We start from the raw sequence: 19,352 nt of genomic DNA, 5'->3' as shown, positions 1-19,352 counted from the left end.
TAACACCCAAAATAGACTTGTATGAACACTTAAAGTGACTTATGATATCACTTAACAACACATTTCAATTTGATGCACATTAATTCCAAGTAAAATAAGTATTATATAAGCATTTAATATATATTTTAAGCGTGTTTAAATCCATAAATCAATCATCATCTTGAGGCATATCTGACAAAGAATGTGCCCTGTTTTTAGGATTGTTCTGCTGTGCATTTAGCTATTTTGTATTGTCTATTTCTTAAAGGGTCGATTGTTAAATGCACTCAAAAATCAAATGAGTTGCAACTTCCATCATTTGTCCACAGGAGGGCAGCCGACACATGAAATGAATAAAGAAGCAGAGTAAGTATTACTTACGTAAGGGATTTTGTTATTCATCCAAATTGATAAAACATAACTCAATGAATTAACCCCATAATAACATCATACAATTAAAATATTCTTTAAGAATATATCCATATTTTACTCAACAAAAATCATTTTTAACTGTACACAATATCCAATATCGTCATCGAATATAATGCAGACATTCGAGCATGTCCTGTTGTTTATTAGGTTTCATTCTGAATGAACTGTGCTTGCTATATTATATCATTCTTTAAGGTGATATCCTATTAACATCATGGACAATTGCAACAGTAATACATTTCATAAACGTCAAAGCTATGTTATATTAATAAATGCTGCCACTTTTTTTATTTTTTCAAGAAACACAGTTTACTATCTCAGCTTGCTTATATTGACATTCATGATACATGTCCCAGTTGCCAAAGTATAACCTCACTTATTTTCAAATGACATTTCCTTCTTGTAATTGAACACCACAAACCTGGTCTGTGAAGCATTGTGTTGTGGTGACTTGTGTCCCAAGGGAAATCATGTCACTGTTTCACTGGGAATGTGCTATAGGATCACATTGATTGTTTGCTTATTGGCTTAGAGTTGTCATTCAGATTAGTCCTTTATGCTGGGATACAGTTTACACAGCTGTTATATGATCCAGAGGGATGGAAATTAAAACCAACTCCGCATAATCTTTGGGGAAGATTATCATATTTATCAAATCAGTTTGGGTTAGTTTAAAATCATTTCTAGTTAGCAATAGTATTCACCATTTTAGATGCATTAAAACCCTTTTATAAGTATGTAAAATTATGTAATCTATAATTATTTGTTTAAAACAAGGGTGTCAGACTTGGGTCATATGGGTCGGACCATTTTAGATATAATATTTATATTTTTATTATTATTAATGGATTGAAATAACTGGATCAAAATCCCCAGATATTCAGTTTTTCACAGATCTAAAGCAATGTTTATTTTAGCTTTTTTTATAAATATTTTTAGATTTTACAAAATGAGTTTTGAACTAAAAACACAGAAAAATGTTTTTAAAAAATTACAATTATTGATTTAAAAGGGGGGAAATCAGGAAATTTAATATGCATCTGTACTCTTCATTTTAATTTAATCCTAAAACAGAAATTTGGCTCTCATAATTTACTTTCACGGGCCACACAAAATGATGCAGCGGGCCAGATTTGGCCCCCGGGCCGCCACTTTGACACATGTGGTTTAAACAAAGCAGTGGATTGAATGATTTCTTCCCATTAATAATTAATATACAACTCTTATTTTACAGTGTTGAGCCGGTTTCAAATTCCCATTAATTGACTCATTAAAATAGATATTTCAGATCATATTCTGTTATGTTTTATTTTCTTTTTTCAAAAACGAATAGAAGTATTATTGCATGTGCAAAAAAAATAAATTCCGGCAATGGTCTTAAGGTTTCCAAAAGATTTCTTCTTTCTGTGATTGCCACGTGAGAACAAACAAACTCCACGAGGCCTCGGGTTGCTGATTAATGAAACAGAGTAGGACAAAGAAAGATGTGAGAGGTGGCGTAGGCTACCCACAATTCCTCACTGCTTCTTCTGATTAGCCTAATCATGCCATTGTCCATCAGCACTTTGAGTCTGCAATCCTGAACAAAACAGACCAAAGGAAATCATACAGAAAAACTAAACCCCTTTTGCACCATTACCTCCATTTTTTTCTTCTACCATAGTTCACGTTTCATCCATCTCGCCAACTTTAATGGCAGCCTCGTAATTATTTCGATGATTATGTGTTGCAAGCCATTTAGCATGCTCAATGACACATGTTTAATTTATTTGCAGAAGGAGCTTCTGGTGGATGACCAGGAGTGGTTTAGCAAGCGGAACATGGCTGTGCCAAAATTGTATGATAAATTGCTTCTGTTGGTAGAGCATGCCATGCAACATCAAGGAACTAATGTGAAACAAATAAGGTATGCTTTGTGTAGCATTGCAAAGTAAGGTTTGCTTGGGCTAATGGACTGTGTCTTGGTTGACCGCTCAACCTGCATAACAAAATGCACCATTGGGCAAGCTATTAGAATATGATAATAAGTGTAAAAGCCTGATTCTTAATATAGGCTGCAGTGATAATCCTTTCTTTGGACAACAACTGTTATCATTTCCAAGTACTATTGAATATTTTAGATGTTATTTAGTATTGATTATTGTTGTCCAGTGAAAAATATGTCTAAAAAAATCTTAAATTATACTATTGATAAGTTCCAGTGTGGTTTTACATTTTTTTCCGAATTATTGATAATTATAAAGTGTTTAAAACAGTCTGTACAATTTAACAATACACTCTTTAATACCTTAAAAATTGTCTTATGCGACAAGAGAACATATTGTACATGTGTTTGCAAGAAATATATATTATACATATATTAATCTATTGCAAATCATATAAACAATATGAATTACATGTGCAAGGGATGTTTTATTAATTATGGATTATAGCTTGGTTGTTTAAAAATGCATTTTCAGTTCCCCACTAGAGGGTAATATAACTTCACAAAAGGTTAACAATCTCTGAGGAATATTAATTTATTTCACAATGCACTGTAAGGTCATGCCTTTATTTTTTCCAATCTATTCACATATAAATTCATCTCCCCAAAAAGTTTCATATCCATTAAAATATTTTAATGGATATAATAAAGTGTCATACATTGTAGTGTTTGCATCTTCTCCCCATTCCTGCATGGGTTTTCTCCAGGTACTCTGGTTTCCTCATTCTAAAAATATGCATGGTAAAATGGATGAACACAAATTATGTGAGCAATAATTGTTCTCTGTCCCCTCGTGCTCTGCTATTGGCTGACAACTAATTAAGAGTTTTTCCCCCCTACTGCCTGTAGTTGGCTAGGATAAGCTCCAGCACCCCGGCAACCTTGTGTGGGATAAGCAGAAGGGAAAATACATTAATTGATGAAAAAAATATCAGCTATAGTTGGTTTTGAATGTAAATTTACACTTTAACATGTATATTTTGTGGATGCTGAGTTACAGTTTGTCTTCTGTCCAGCATGTAGACATCATGTCAGCACAGCAGTTGTCGTTGGGCCTTAATGTGTTCTGAAGTATGTCGCCTCGCTCTCAGTCTGTTTTGTCATCTGCAGCAAAAACACTGGCTTTCTTTTGTTGTTGGTAAAACCTCGACATAGCCCTCTGTCATTCAAAGAACTTTACATTATCAACACTACTATCCTATCCAATATATGGCCCTAGATTTGAATGCACTAACTAATAAGAGTAGTTTCATAAAATAGTGCTTAAAAATGCCATTTCACTTTTGAATCCCAAAATAAAATTCAAATATAACAGCTTATATGTATTATAATAATCACAAATATATGAATTATTACATCAGTGTCAGTCATACACATAAATTGTGTATGTGGATATGTTCATGTTATATTGGGTTATGTTAGACTGCTGATTGAGGAACATAAAATAAAATATGCTCTATTAAATACGCTCTGTAAAATGTTCAAGCTAACCAATAAATATAATTATGTTGTATATGCACCTGTGGTGCACAGTTTCATATAAACATAATAAGGGAGGCAGGAAAAGTGCTTAGAGTTTAATGACCAAATAATATTTAATTACAGTTGAGAAAATTAGCTTCTACTAATTCTTATTGATGCTCTAATTTGGTGAAATTTTAAGATTGTTTAACTGTTACTGTGAGTAGAGACTGAAAACAGCAGTAGAATACTTTAAAAGACAGTTATTTAGATTGCATCATCTTATAATAAATATATGTTTACTAGATTTAATGTAAAATGACACTTTTTCTTACAATAAATAGAGGTTCACAAGTAAAAATGACTTTTTTCATTTTAAGCCTCAACCATTGTTGTATTTTTCCCCCAACAGTTTTCATTCATTCATTTTCTGTACCGCTTATCTTCACAAGGGTTGCGGGGGGTGCCTGAGCCCATCCCAGACGAGGGACACAGCCAATACAAGGGCATCAAAACTTTTCTCTTTGCCTATTATAAAACAAAACTGTTGGGAAAAAAACACAATCTCTAGAGTTCACCATATCATGAAAAGTTTTCTGTATAAAAGCAGTTGTTTCTTTTCTTTCCTCTGCAGCATTATTTTCTTTTACACGTTAGGACGTGAAAACTGGTGTCCCTGGCTAATAACTGCTGACACATCAAAGCCAACATAGCCCAGCGAGTCTATAATAGTTTTCATTTTTCTTCCTTACAGGACGGCCTCTAAGGTGCCATCATGAGTGATCAGCGCACAACCTCTTGCTGCATCCCCATCTTCTACTTTCTCTCGCTCTCTCTCGTCCGTCTCTCTCTCTCTCCCCCGTTGTCATTACTCTCACTGAGTCTTCCTCACCTTCCATTCCATTCCATACAGACAATTTATATAAAGGATTTTCCCATCCCCCTTTCATCACAAGGCCCATTTTCATCACAGGACTTGTTTCACTACATTACTACTCTCTTTTCAAAGCATCAATCTTTTTTTCCAGTCACTTTTGTAGTATAAAAAGGGTGGAAGGTGGATTTTTAGAGAACATAAATAAGATAGTGGCTAAGCAAGTTAATGTAAGAACTGTTGAGTAAGTTAGGTAAATGCTACTTTTTTGGCAATATCTACTTACTAAAAAAATGAATAAATGTTATTCTTGTATTCCTTTTTTAGTAAGTAGAAAAAAATACAATAATGAATGAATGTATATTTGTTTTCATTATCTAATTGCTAAAAAAGGAATAAATGTTATTCCTTTATTCCTTTTTTTAGTTAGTAGAAAATAAAAATACAATAATGAATGATTGAAGCAGTAATAATGTGAAAAGATAGATAGAAAAAAATGATAAATGCTGCTATTGGTGCACTAATGCGACTTATAATCAGGCTTCCTTTATTTATGTAAATAATCCCATTCAATGATAGGGTATCCTGTAATTCAAACATACTCAAAATCCTGTATGTTTTGTTACACCCTCAATAAAACCAAAAATAATGGTCATTTTTGTTGTCCATGGCCTGTCACAAAACGTACATTACTTTCCCCAAACTACTTTTAACAGGCTTTCTACATGTCAATAAAACAATGGCGTAATCGTAACATCAAGCTAGTAGATGGACGCTCCATCCCAATGAGACAGACGATGATTTGATGATGACTCAGAAGTCAAACACATTCTCACAAATTCATCTCAGAGAACATTGGGGATGTTTCATGCAGGATCACCTACAACTCTATGATTGATCACATTACTAATAATTTCCTAATTTCCATTTCACTTAGGGATTTAACAAGGAGAAGCCATTTTTCCTGAACACTGACCAGGTTGCTATTATTTCCGCACAACCTGGATAGAAAGAATCTCCCAGTCCATTAAGCAGACTTTCTGTCTCATAAAGTTACCTGGAAAAATCTCCTTCTCTCTTTCTCTCTCTCTCTCTTTCTCTATTTTTCTCTCTCGCTTGCTCAGCATCCGAATGTTACAGTCAGTTTGATCTGAAGGCTACAGGTTAATAGAAATCAGCCCATTCATCAGCAATACTGGATTGAACCTAACCACCTAACGTTGCCCTGCCAATTCCGATTTAGGGAGGAAAAAGGAAGAAAATTGGGCTGTGGTCTCATTTCCCTTTGTTGAGTAATCAGCATTTCACTTTAATCATTTTCAGAGAATTAAAATTGCAATGACCTATTCCTTTTTCCAGGGGGAAGCAGGGTGAATACGATTTAGAGGGAGGAACTCATCAGTGTAAAACTAGCAAATATTTGGCAGTTTTCAACCTCCAGACAAAGAAATCCAATCATTGCAACAAATAATATATATATTTTTTCCATTCATTAATTCATTTTCTTAACCACTTTATCCTCATTAGGGTTGGGCCAATCAACAGCCTACCATGTATATTTTTGGAATGTGGGAGGAAACCAGAGTACCCGGAGAAAACCCACACAGGCCCGGGGTGAATATGCAAATTCCACACAAGTGGGGCAACCTGGATTTGAACCCATGACCCCAGAGCTGTGAGGCAGACACCCTAACCACTCACTCTATATATATTTTTTTAATTCTAAATAATATGCAGTAGATTTACAGGTTAAGGCCAGGACTCATGCAATAGTTTAAAATAGCATCCAAAAATCTTTAACATTGCACACTACATTTTTAATTTGTGATATTTATTTTTGTATTATTTTTTCTTGAAAGGAATCACTTTTTCTGATTAGGCAGAAATTACATAATCTGTTCCAATATGGCCTCTTGCTAAATAACGTTATTCTGTCATTTCTGGTATATAGAAAAGTTTGACTTATTTCTCTGTTATTTTCCTCGTAACTTGGCATCTAAAGCACTATTTGCATGTATTTTCACACATATTTAAATATGCACGTATCATTGTACATACTAGGATAAATATATGACACATCGACGATGAATAAATGGAACAATTAAGCATGAAAACAACTTGTGTGACAGCGTTCACATTAAATCACCATAGTGTTAACACAGCTGCTAGTAAATCCTTTGCCTGGATGGAACACGTTGCGATAACTTGACGATCTGCACACTTGAACAAATCATTCATTTTATCTCATTTTATTTGGCTTTTTGCAACATTAAATCGGATCTTAAGGTTAGAAATATGATGATTATAAATGGTAATAGTGGGATGGTTAAGAACTGGACAAATCGGAGGAGTTTGGCGTTTCTTGTGTTTTTATGTTTGTCTTATCCTACTACGTGGTCTCCAATTGCGGTATATCATTGAATTTAGCACATTTATTCCCGCAAATCATATTATAGTAATATAAAATCATAGTAATGACATAAACAGTGATCTCGAATCTGACATCAAGAACCAAAAACAAGAATGATCACATGATTAACACAATTTGGTAAGTGGTTCAACACAACGTATCTTTAAATATATATGTGTTTCTGTCTAATTTAATGCCTTTCATTGTCTTCTTATAGATGTTATGAACGTGCTATCTATATCTGTCATTTTCTATCTATATACTACTCTAGGTAGTATTTATACAATAGGGCTGGGGGATTGGATCTTTAGGTTTTCAACTAGTTATGTGATGTAAACGATTTGTTTTGTTTAGTCATACTGAAACACAATTGTACATCTATCACCATTTATTTGTGTATGATATATTGTTTTACATGGATGTCAAACATCTGATCACTAACCAAACCAAAAGAAATGGATAACTTATGCAAGATCTCTTTTGTTTGTCAATTTGCATTGCAAAGGGATGTTCTGTTTCATTCAGTCTAACAAAATCAACTTTGCACACTCACATTTTATGCATGAATTTAGTTATTATTATTATTATTTTTGTCATTTGGCAATTGAAAAATACAGTCAGCTCTGACATTTATGCAAGAAAAAAACATTTTGGAAATAAAAAACATTCCAGCTAGAACCGTCCGGTTGGTCGGGAGTAGTCTTAAAAAGAACTAACCCAAATAATAATGTATTATATTTTTAAACTCCATAGCAGATGAGTGGCTAGTGTGTCGGCCTCACAGTGGATGGAACTGGGTTCAATTCCAGCTTTGGACCTTTCTGTGTGGAGTTTGCATGTTCTCCCCGGGTGTGCGTGGGTTTTCTCCAGGTAGTCCGATTTCCTCCCGCATTCCAAAGAAATGCATGGTAGGCTGATTGGACACTGTACATTTCCCCTGGGTATGAGTGTAAATGGTTGTTTGTCTCCTTGTGCCCTGCGATTGGCTGGCCACCAATTCAGGGTGTCCCTCATCTCTGGCCCGAAGTCAGCTGGGATAGGCTCCAACATCCCCTGGAACCCTAGTGGGGATAAAGTGGTTCAGAAAATGAGAAATGAGTTAAACTCCATAGCTTTGCAGTGTTTTTGTTATTTTAAGTAAATATGTCAGGTTCCAAAAATGATGAAACTTAGCTGTGACACTTACTGTGCTCCAACCCACTCACATTGCCATTTTTTAATCATTCATTGATGTGGGGATCCATTTTTGGTAGGTGCTTGCTACATGCTTCCTTTTCTTCCAGTGGCGTGTAAAGTTGTTCACCTGCTGTCAAAGTGAAGCAAATGAATGGAATTGCAGAAATGTCAAAATCTGTGTTTGATGGATTGTTTCAGCTGTGGCTTTTAGACAGTGCACATTGGCTCACGCTGAGTTTTGAAACTCTGCTATTCCCCTTTTTTCCCTGTTATACGGCTCATGTGTCACATCTTTATCAGAAATAATACTTGGTTTCTGCATCTATCAGATTGATGCATCTGAATTGGAGCAGGATGTTGATGTATTTGAGGATTCTGTAACTTTTGGTGGTTTTAAACAATTTCTCTTGCACACAATAGCTTCAGTTGATCTTTTTTTTTTAATGAATGAGTATATAAATGGATATATTCTGGTGGAAATTGTTTGCAGGTACCAGAAATTGCTCAATAAATATATTGGATATCAAGAGTTATAATTCCTATATGATTTCTTGTATGCTTTAATTGTGATCTAATTAAAATTGTAATGAAAAATATATTAAACTTCCATCAGTGTGGATGGGGAACATATACTGTATTTTGCTTTAACTTGTAATTTGGCTATTACCTATGCATCATGAATGCTCCATCTTAATTGACTTGTCTAATTCATTCTTTTTGTATATTTTGCAGATCCACTCCAGGTTATAACGCTATAAGAGGATGTTTTGGTCATCAAGCCTCACATGCAATTTCTCAGGTAATTTCCATTCTTATCTATCCATTTATTTTCATTATCATCACCCTTTCCAAAGAAATGACAGTCTTTTACTTAACTAAAATGATTGCGATTGTGGGTAAATAGAAATGTATTCAAAGGTTGGTTTCACATTTGTGAATGGTTTACTTTAGGGTAGTTCTCCCACTAGAAAATACTGCAGATTATTTAATCATTGTGCTTCATCATTCATAAATAAAACATAAAAATGCATGTCTGAACTAGGCCTGCACAATATATCGTTTGAGCATCACAATTGTCTCATTGTAGGAAATGATATTGTTTCTTTTGTTTGTTTTCATCTGGTGAAAAAACTACAAAATTGCAATATTTATTGCAAAGCCCCAAAAAGTCCAAATGACTGTAAACCACCCCCAATTGGTCCAGCCCTAGTTTAAAATGAAGTCACAAACTCGAAGGTCATTGTGTTCATTATGAAGTTGCCTGCTGCCCATATAAACGTTGCAAAACTAAATTTAAGTGTGGTTGCAAAAGCAGACACCGCGGGAGGACAGATCCTTAGTAGACTAACCATCATTACTCATTACAGTGTTTGAGGACACAAGGGACCCCTGTGACACTTACAAACGAGTTGCCTGTGTAGTTTTCCTTGGGCAAAGCGATTGCCATTTCTAGCCAGATGGACTGCCATCGACTTGCGTGTGGTGCAAAAACAAGCAGCATGTGCACTACCCAAGGGCCCGACTTGTACTACATATTACATATGGGTAAAAAAATAAATGGGAAAAGGTTTAAAATTTTAGGTCATGGAATGTAAATAATGTAAGTTAGGAAGCCAATTTCCCAGAAGGAATTATTTTTCTGATATTTTGATAATAGCGGTGTAAAAGCTTGAGATACTTTCCATTCATACTTATTTCATTTGCACGTGTAATTTACCATACCGTAGCAGTTGTAGCAACATCTACTATATCTTTTATACCAATATAAGAAATAGATATTACATTTTAAATAGATTTTCTACAGGTAGTCAAATTTCCTCGAATGACAGCAAAACTCCTTTATATCAAGTAAGAAAAAAAGTAGGAGTTATTAGTAGTTTGGGATTTGCTGAGAAAGTGATGCAAGAGGTCAGAGATTGCAACAGGTTTTAATCCCTTAGGCATGGTGTCTGACCATGCATCGGTCACATACGTGTGTAAGTTAAGGTCAGCCAATGTGCATTAACCTTGAACCACTAATCAAAGTATGGCACTCGTACCCCAATGTCATTCCTGTGCAAATGCAGTTGGACATTGGATAACAGAACATGAAAGTGGAGCTGCATTAAGGAGAAGAAATATAGATATTGTCGTCTCACAAGTGTGCAGGACTTTTTACTTTAGGAAATGGCTGTGTTCATTTAAAAACTGTTAACATGTTCTGTTAATCAACAAAGCATGGTCAGAAACTAAGAAGCCAAATCCTTGTTTGGATTGAACTATCTACATCTGTTTGAACATTTTTGTAGATTAAAAATGTGTACTATAAGAAGTTTTTGCCCAGGAGCTGTTTTGAGAAAAGGCTGAAGTCACGTTTTTTTTCCCTGAGATCTAATCATATTTCCTCAGTGAGGCTCCAAACATTTTATCAGTGCAAGCATGAGGAGAAATCATTTCAAGCATCTACAGTCAGAAGGAAAGAAAATGGGGGAATCATAGTTGGAATTGCAACGTTTCAAACTGGTGAAAACCTAAAAAAAAATGTTCTGAAAAAGGAAACATGCCTTGGAGATATTGATAATTTGTAAGAACAAAATATATGAAACAATGTAATGTTTAAATCTATAATCAAATAGAATAATAACAAATATGTCATGAAATGCAGGACCAACAAAAGCCAATGTCCATAATTCTGCTTTCTTTCGCCTCAATACGTTTAACCTGAGCATTTTCTCAATACGTCTGTAGTAGTTCAGACGTTTATTGTTGATGTTTATACCCAAGAAGCTATAATTACACGTTTTAATCATTGGGAAAAGTTGTCATATCCTCTTGAGAATTTTTAAATGCAATTTTTCAGAAAACTGCTACGATCATTATTGCCTTAGAGGCTGGACTGATCTTAGGCTGAACTACAGTTTCATCTACCATTGGTGGTATTGTGGGTACAAATTTAGGCATAGAAAAATAACTGGCAAAAAACAAACATCTAAACTCGCATGCATGTTTGGACACAAACTCACATTCATGTTTGCTGGCACACGCGTATGCCCATGTAGACAGTCACTCAGTCGTATTGACGTCAACCTTTTGCACTGAGTTATCATCTGCACACAGACGTGCTTCATATTGAATCAGTGGAAGAGGGTTAAATAAAACTAGAAAGCTTTCACTTTTAATCTTATCCTATCTCCAACTTGCACGTCTTGACCCAAAGATTCAGGAGATGGAGAGGCTCTGGATGTCAACACATTTTTTTTCCATTGCTGTTGTACATCCGTTTTTGGTTAAGACTATATACTAGATGCGGAAGAATAGAGAAACAAGAAAACATGTGACCTTTCTGAATTATAGACTTTTAGCCAGGTACAAGCACACTTACAAATACCGAAATAGCGAAAATGTGACAGTTAGTACAGGTAGTAATTGGTAGTTTATTATTAAAAAATGTCAATGTTTTATTGCTGTCTTTTATGTACCCTTTAAGTATTTTAGAATTCTTTTGGTACCTTGATTTTTCTTTATTTATAACTTTGCATGATGGAAAGCATTTGTGTTAACTGCATATTTGTAACAGGATGTGTGTGATGGAAATATCGAATGAGATTTCATATCTCAAAGGGATGAAAAACATTCCAGTAAATGTCTTTTAGGAGATTTCATTCAACAAATGAAGTGTGCTGCACTGTAAGTCATACTGATTGATAACAATAGCTTGCCGATACAGTGTGTGGCTTCATATAATGCAGATTTTTCATCAAGAATTTAATGACACCAATAACGTTGTTGAAGACTACCAAGACAGAAATTCATTTCCAATTCTCAATAGGCTTTACCATGGCGTTAGACCACCTTTTCTCGTGCATATAGAGGATTTATGAAAAGCTCTAACAAGTGTGATTTATGTTTATTGGCCTCTAAACAGACAAGGTATTCAGCGGAGCTGAGGGAGCACTAAACAGAAGTACATAAAAACAATAGAGCAAGGATTGGATCAGCTCAACTGAAACACATTTGTCCTGGGGGATGCTACAGCAGCAAAATGTGCAGGAATACACTGAGATAGTATTTCTGGGAAATTGAATTCTTTTGACCAGTTATTAATCAATAAGAATATGTGATTGCAGAATGTGTGTGGCAGACACATTGCTTGGGGTTACAACAGAATGCCTTTTCACCCATTGCTCATGATTATATTACTAGAAGTATTACTAAGTTCAGATTTGTGAACACATTAATAATAGGAAAGATAACTTGGTCTTGGTCACCTTTATATAAGCAGAACTGGTTTGCCCTTAAAAATAAAAAATATATTAAAATAGACAAAAGTTTCTTTTAAAAAATATATATACATATATTTTTTTCAGCTCAAGTGCATGCGCTGTTACATTTTAAGAGGAAACGTTGAACTTAATTCCATTTGTTAGTCATTATTAGTGTCTATTTCTCCCCTCAATGGTCTTTTGGCTCTAAGATTTGACCTTTTATTGTCTACCATCAAAGAATCGATGTCACCTCTGGCGCTCCCATTTGTCCCTTCACTGCACTTCGTTGCAAAAGATAATTACGCCTCAAATGAAGCTTTGCACTTTGTGTCGCCTAATGTTTAACGCTCCCTGTCTTCCCGTTCTCTGTCTTTCCCTCACTCTTTCGCTGCTTAACACAGACAGCACAATGGGGTGGGCCAATGGATCCATGTGCACCTGTTATTTACAAGATTCATGTTTATCTAATGCAAAATCAATAGTTTAGCACCAGGGAAAAGTTAGGCCCCGACTAACAACCATTGGGATCTATTTAACGGCACATATGTCTATGCTTTAGTGGGCCATAAAGTAGAGGGATCGGTGCAAACTGACTGCTGCACATTCATCTCAGTGCAACTAATGGTCCTAATAGCATTAGCTTGTGGTCGTTGGGGCCCTTCTCTGTGGCTGTGGAAGAATATGCACATGGTAATGTTAATAAGATAAAAACAAGTGGAGGATATAATCAGCAAACTGTTCACTAGTTTAGATCATTGTCAAAAGGGCACACTATGCAATTTATAATTCGACCTAAGAGTTTGTGATTTGAAAATAATTGTATGGTCCACTTTCCAAGGGAACCCCCTTTGAACAATTTTAGGTTAAAAAACAACAACTAGTTCTGTACAAAGCAATACACTTTTTGCAGCCTAATCGATGAACTGCATTAAATTTCAATTACATCTCTTCATCATGCACTACTCTCCCTCGACGTAGCCGGCTAATATTCTCTCGACCAGGAGACTCCTTCACCTTATTTCCTGGTTCCTTGCACTTTGAATAGATCAGCACTTAGAAATCTGCCTCAGCTGCTCTGCTCAGGGCTGTGTATCATTTAGCCCCAAAATTCACTTTTCCCCACCAGTAAGCAGTATCCGCCTCGCCCCTTTCATGAACCCTGACAAAGACCTTGCCATCTGTCTGTGTCGTTTGCCACAAAGTGGCTGGGATTAATTGAAAAACAATGACAAGGCCAAGTGGGAGGGTCAAAGCAATAAGAGCTGTGGCCTAGCTGGGTCACCTCCCCATTTCCTCATTGTCAAAACGCCTTCTCTTGACATTAGTTAGACGGACACATGAGCGCAGTGTCTGCTTGGTTTAGTCTTCTACCCTCCTTGAGCTGTGGCCATTACCAGGTGGACAGATCCAAGATATGTTCTTTGTCCATGTCAATGGAACAGTGCTCGAATCAATTCTGAGGTTGATAACACTGTCCTGATCCCCCAAGTATTGGAGATACCTCTAAACCTTAAATGCTTTACGGACACCCCACAGAGCTACCAAATGTGAATGATATTGAAACTCAGGGGTAGCAAAGAATGTGAGCAGTCAGCTCGAGATGTTATTTTACATTCAAAGTTCCAAGAAGCTCATTCTTTAAAAAAAAAAGTCCACCTCTACTCTTTTCGAATGGAATCCTCCTCTTGGTAGGTTTTCCATTGCATGTAGCTTCAGCAGAGCGAAACATCTTCTACGTGTTTTCAGAGTTAAGTGATCAGTCTCTCACCCTTGCTGGATCTGGTGAAGTGACCCTGTCTATATGCCTACTGAAATTGTCATTTTTAGACAAAGGGCCTTTTTCTTACACCACACACCAAGGCTTGCACATTTCCATCAGTGCTAAGCCAATTTGTCATCTTGTCATCATTGTCTTATCACTGTCAAAACCTTTGTATAAGTGACCAAAGTTCTGAAGATTTGCTTTTCAAGTGATTTAGTAATTCAATGGCCACCATATTTTTCCCTTCCTATTTATTCTATCATATAATTACCATTAAAGGTATTCATCTGATACAATTCATACGGTGGACAACCAATGGTTATGTAGGGCACTGTTGTAAAAAAATATGTAAGGACTCCATGCCCACTTAAATGGACGAATTGTTCACATTTTCATCACACCTGTCTTAATAGTTATCTTGTATATTATGCATGGGTTTCAGAAGAATAGGAGGTATGATAGGTTTGATTTCAATCATTTGAACTGTATATTTATTGGAATGCAACCAAAGGCAGCCAACTATTCAGTACCCGAGAGCCACTTTTAGAAATAGAAAGTATATAAAGCAGAGGCTGACCTGCTTATTCATTGTACCTTCCAAGCTATTGTTTTTCTCACAGTATGGATAGCCATCTTTCAACCTTACAGCAAGAGAGAGGCAATGATTTTTTTCTCGCATGACTGAACATCGAGCAAAGCAATATTTCACATGTTGGCTCCGGGAAAAAAAAAAAAAACCCATCTCAGGGGATTTTGCTTGCCGGATTGATGTGGTGATGGTGTTGAACATCAAAAATGATAGTAGTGGCACTGAGAGCTGGAGTTTCATCAAGTTAGGTTAACCAGGACTGCCAAATACTCCCCAAATATTGGGCCATTTGTTTAATGACGGTTGATCAATATAATCTTGAAGGTTCTGTTTGTCTCTTGCATGCATTGGAATACGTATTATTAAAAAAAATATTGCAAACATGTAAAAATCATGCAATGCAGTATTATAAGGTAAGTGTGTTAATAGTGTAATTGTGGTTTTAAAGACGCATTTTCTCTAATGTTTGCATTACAGACCTTAATGGGTACCCATCAAAGCGTTTGGTATTAATAGAATTCATGTTGCGTTTTAACTTTCTCAAAGTGACCAGGGAGTGTTAACGCCCACCCAAAAATAATGTGCCATCTTTCCTCCGTCATTAGCCTTCAACACTAGGATGTCATTTGTCACATCACAACTTTTCTTCAAGGTCACGGCCCCCAATGAGGCTATAATTCAACTATCATGTAATTAAGTAGACCAATGATCATTTGAAAGGAGTAATGGGGTATAGAAAATGCCTACATTAGAACTTAGAATTGTCAAGAAGGACACTTTGGAAATTGATGAGCCGTTAGCTAAAGAGATACAAATAGATGAACAACTAAATCACTACCCAAAAGAGTACTTAAACTGCTCTGAAGGCATTATTTTAATTGTAATTCTTCATACAATATGCAAAAGTGGGGGGAAAATTCTATTCATTTAAAGGATGAATTCCCCTAATAACTAAACATTCAAATACATGATAAATAAGCCTGTGGCAAAGAGGAAATTAATTGAGCTATATGTAAGACTGATAGCAAAATGGTCCTGCAACCAGAATTAAAACTTATTGATGTACACACAACAGGCAAACTACAGTCGCTTTATCAAAAATGTATCAGCAAATTTTCATATTATTGAACTTGGTAATGCATCACTAGTATCCACAAAAACAATGTTATACCTCCATCCATTTTAATTATACATTTATTTCTTTTGCCTTGATGGGATAACTTTCTCAACGTCATATCAGCACAATGGCAAATATTTCAATTGGTCAGTCAATCAGTTCTAGGCATGCCATTGAATTCTTGCACTGTACTGTTTTTCCAGATTTATATTATCTAAATTATGCATCTTATGCCAGTACAAATTTAAATGATTGGTGCCGTGCAAATGTTGTTCATTAACCTTGCAATGTTTGATTGAAATTTAGCATTTCCTCCTTCAAAAGCATTTAATTTCCTTCACTACTCATCGACTTCAAATAAGTCAATAAATGCTAGTCTTCAAAAGTCCAGTTCATGAAATAACTATACCTCATTATGCATAAAGTAGATATGCACACACATAGAGGACATTTGAAAAGTGGATAAAATAGGAAGTTAGTTTTTCATGACAGTTAACTGGGCTGTGTTTGAATATCAGAATCTTGATTAAAAACTTGCTTCAGGAGACATAATTGTGCCTTATCAGTATAGACTAATCTGCAACTAATTTTGTATTCTTCTGAGTAATTAATGTGCTGCAATTATGTGAGCAATTAAGATTCACAATTAAAGTCTGGATGTTAAAGCACTAAAAAAATCCATTAATTGAGCAAACTGTCTGGCAGATAAAATTTAGAACGTCATGCGTTCCCATCTTGTTCTAGTTGTATTCTATTTTATCCAATGTGTGAAGTTTGCATGTCCTCCCCAGGCTTGCGTGGGTTTCCTCCGGGTACTCCATTAACTACCGCCCACATCCTAAAAAGCCGCTTGTGAGCATTCAGAAAATGAAAGAATTACTTTTGTCATTTGCCTAAATTAGTTGTTATAGCAGCTAATTACTTGCTGATTGCTGTTTCGGGAATCTACTTTTAGCTACTTTACTGATATTTTAGCACAGACACTTAATGATTTGATGTGCTCCCACAAGTTGGTAATTACTCCATTTATTTATCATTACTAGTCTGGACAAAAAGTAAAACATTTTAGTCCACAATGCCATGATTAGGGAAATAAAACCCACACAATCAACCACTGGTCATGATGTTTAAGTGTTGCACTTGACCAAACACCAACACTGACATACAATGAATGTATGGAATAATTCCTTAAAAAACTTCCTGATTGTTAACAATTTTGTGCATTCCCTATCCACTTCTAATGATAATTCCTTTCAACTGCTCTGACCCGTTTATGTCTGGACTGTCGTGACATATCACAGAGTTTTTTGTGCTGTCTGTTTCCAAGACAGCATTGTTTTTAACGGCGCTTCATGTCTGTTTTGACTGACCTGTCCAGCTGCTGTGGACACAACAAAAACCACAACACAACAGCTTGTTAGTGCTTTTGAAAGGGCTTGGTAGTCCCCTTCGGACATATCTAGCCTACTTTCACAAGAGCAAAGTCTGTGTGTCATAGTCTGTTATGGTGAATGATGTCTGTCTTTCGGGCCAAAAAAGTGCTGTACTATTCATGAAGCTTATTTTTTACAGACTTCGCTAACCAGGCTGGCATTTGATTCAAAGCCCGACAATCTATGTCAATTTATGTCATCTACCATCCATTTCTCTCTGTGATAAACACCCCGAAACTGCCCCATCGTGAAGTAATTTACACACTCATACATACACACACACTAAAGCTATTGACAGCACTATGTCCTGTGGCAAATGTCTGGCATTTAGCAAATCAATGACATGAATTATGAAGAGTCTCTTGTTGCATTTGAATTCTGTTCAATAACATGAGGAAGTACATTAAATACAAGTGATGATGAGTTGTTTGTTGCTAAAGTCGATGAGTTCTGTATTAAAAGGGTATTTCTTTTTGAAAAGGTTTTCCTTTGTTACAAAGAATAATGAAACATTGATAGGGTAATAGAAGATGGCTAGTATAATCTGTTTGTAGTTACTATTGTTTTATTTATACTGCATAGTCGTGAGTTTGACTCTAGTTTTGCTTTAACTAAGCATTTTTGGAGCAGTCCATAATTTCATCTTGAAAATGAGAGACCGGATCTTCCTTATAGTAATTGAGTATTGATTTGAAAATAAACAGCGGCAAGCTCCCACCCAACTGACAGGCCCATCTTTCGGGTGAAATCGACAATAAATGGGCCCTTGGTTTGCGGTCAGGTTATAGATCAACATGATACAGTCTCATGCGCCCTTTCCTTTGCGACTGCTCCCCCAATATATATTGGATTTTAGATAACCCATTTATGTGCTCAGCCATCAAAAACCTATAGATTTGAACACCAAAAGATAAGTTAGTGGCTGGACATTGCTCACCGGACAAGGAGATGGTATTTATGAGAATATAGCAGTTCCTAGAGAGAATTAGCAACGATTGTCATTATGAAATGCAATTTTCTTTTTTGCACTCGCAGTGTTTGTCTATATTAGATTTGTCTATGAGGATTCTAATGAGGAGTTGCTGTATAGAAGATGGATATACTGAGTCTAAACTTTTTTTCATATATTTAATAGTTTATTAAATACAATAAAACATGATTCACAATACAATGCAATGCAACTTTTCGTGATAACAAATATAGTAATCACAGTTTAACAACTTTGGTCAAATACGGTAAGAACAACAACAAAATACTGGAAGGAAATGCCTTCATTAAAATGAGTAGGAGGTGAGTGGTAATGGTTCAACAACTCTATGAATCAACATAATGCGAGGAGTATAAATATAGTGTCTGGCCCAGACGGTAACCTCTTCATAATAGCTGTTGAACTATGCTCACACTCTTGACGCTCCCTCTACATTACTCCCAGCTAACGACATAAAAATGTGATATTCATTTTCATTAACCGCTACTTCATTTTTTTGATTTCAGGAAATGGTTGAACAGTGTTGGGGCAAGAATGGTGGTGAAGTAACAGTGCCAAATGACCTCCAGGTTCCTATCAGGCAGTAAAACCGATTAACTGGAAGACAAGGAGCTCCGTTAATTTCTGCGGCTTGAGGTGATGTCAAATGGCATTTTCATTCATTTACACCTGCCTCATTAATGACTCCTGATTATCATTCGCTTGCATGCACTTCATTTGTTATCAGTGCATGTGACCTCCTTTGGGAACATTATGAACTCTTATCTGTATTTATCTTGTCAATTATTGATTGTCTTTTCCCACCGTGCATCATTATTAATTTGACATCCCGTGTCCAGCTCACTTTTAATCATATTTAAATGGATAGGGGAAGATAAAAATCAATTTCCAATTATCTTTGGG

General features: G+C 35.7%; 1 protein-coding gene and 1 long non-coding RNA gene across 2 annotated transcripts in view; both read left to right on the top strand.

The window, feature by feature from the left end:
• The first annotated feature begins 315 nt into the window (after positions 1–315).
• On the top strand, positions 316–4,712 carry LOC144209380 (uncharacterized). Its single transcript, XR_013329106.1, has 3 exons — positions 316–345; positions 2,187–2,317; positions 4,611–4,712. It is a non-coding gene; the product is annotated as an uncharacterized LOC144209380 (long non-coding RNA).
• A 2,171-nt stretch (positions 4,713–6,883) lies between these two features.
• Positions 6,884–19,352, top strand: part of adarb2 (adenosine deaminase RNA specific B2 (inactive)) — a 135,429-nt gene continuing 122,960 nt past the window's right edge. Inside the window, exons 1-3 of the mRNA XM_077735895.1 lie at positions 6,884–7,278; positions 9,049–9,115; positions 18,956–19,085. The gene's annotated coding sequence lies outside the window, so the exon portion shown is untranslated. The remainder of the gene's footprint in view (positions 7,279–9,048; positions 9,116–18,955; positions 19,086–19,352) is intronic.

This window comes from Stigmatopora nigra, chromosome 16, assembly GCF_051989575.1.
Source record: "Stigmatopora nigra isolate UIUO_SnigA chromosome 16, RoL_Snig_1.1, whole genome shotgun sequence".
Classification (NCBI taxonomy): Eukaryota; Metazoa; Chordata; class Actinopteri; order Syngnathiformes; family Syngnathidae; genus Stigmatopora; species Stigmatopora nigra.
Note: the sequence above shows the minus strand (reverse complement) of the source record. Positions and strands in the feature narration are given on the sequence as shown.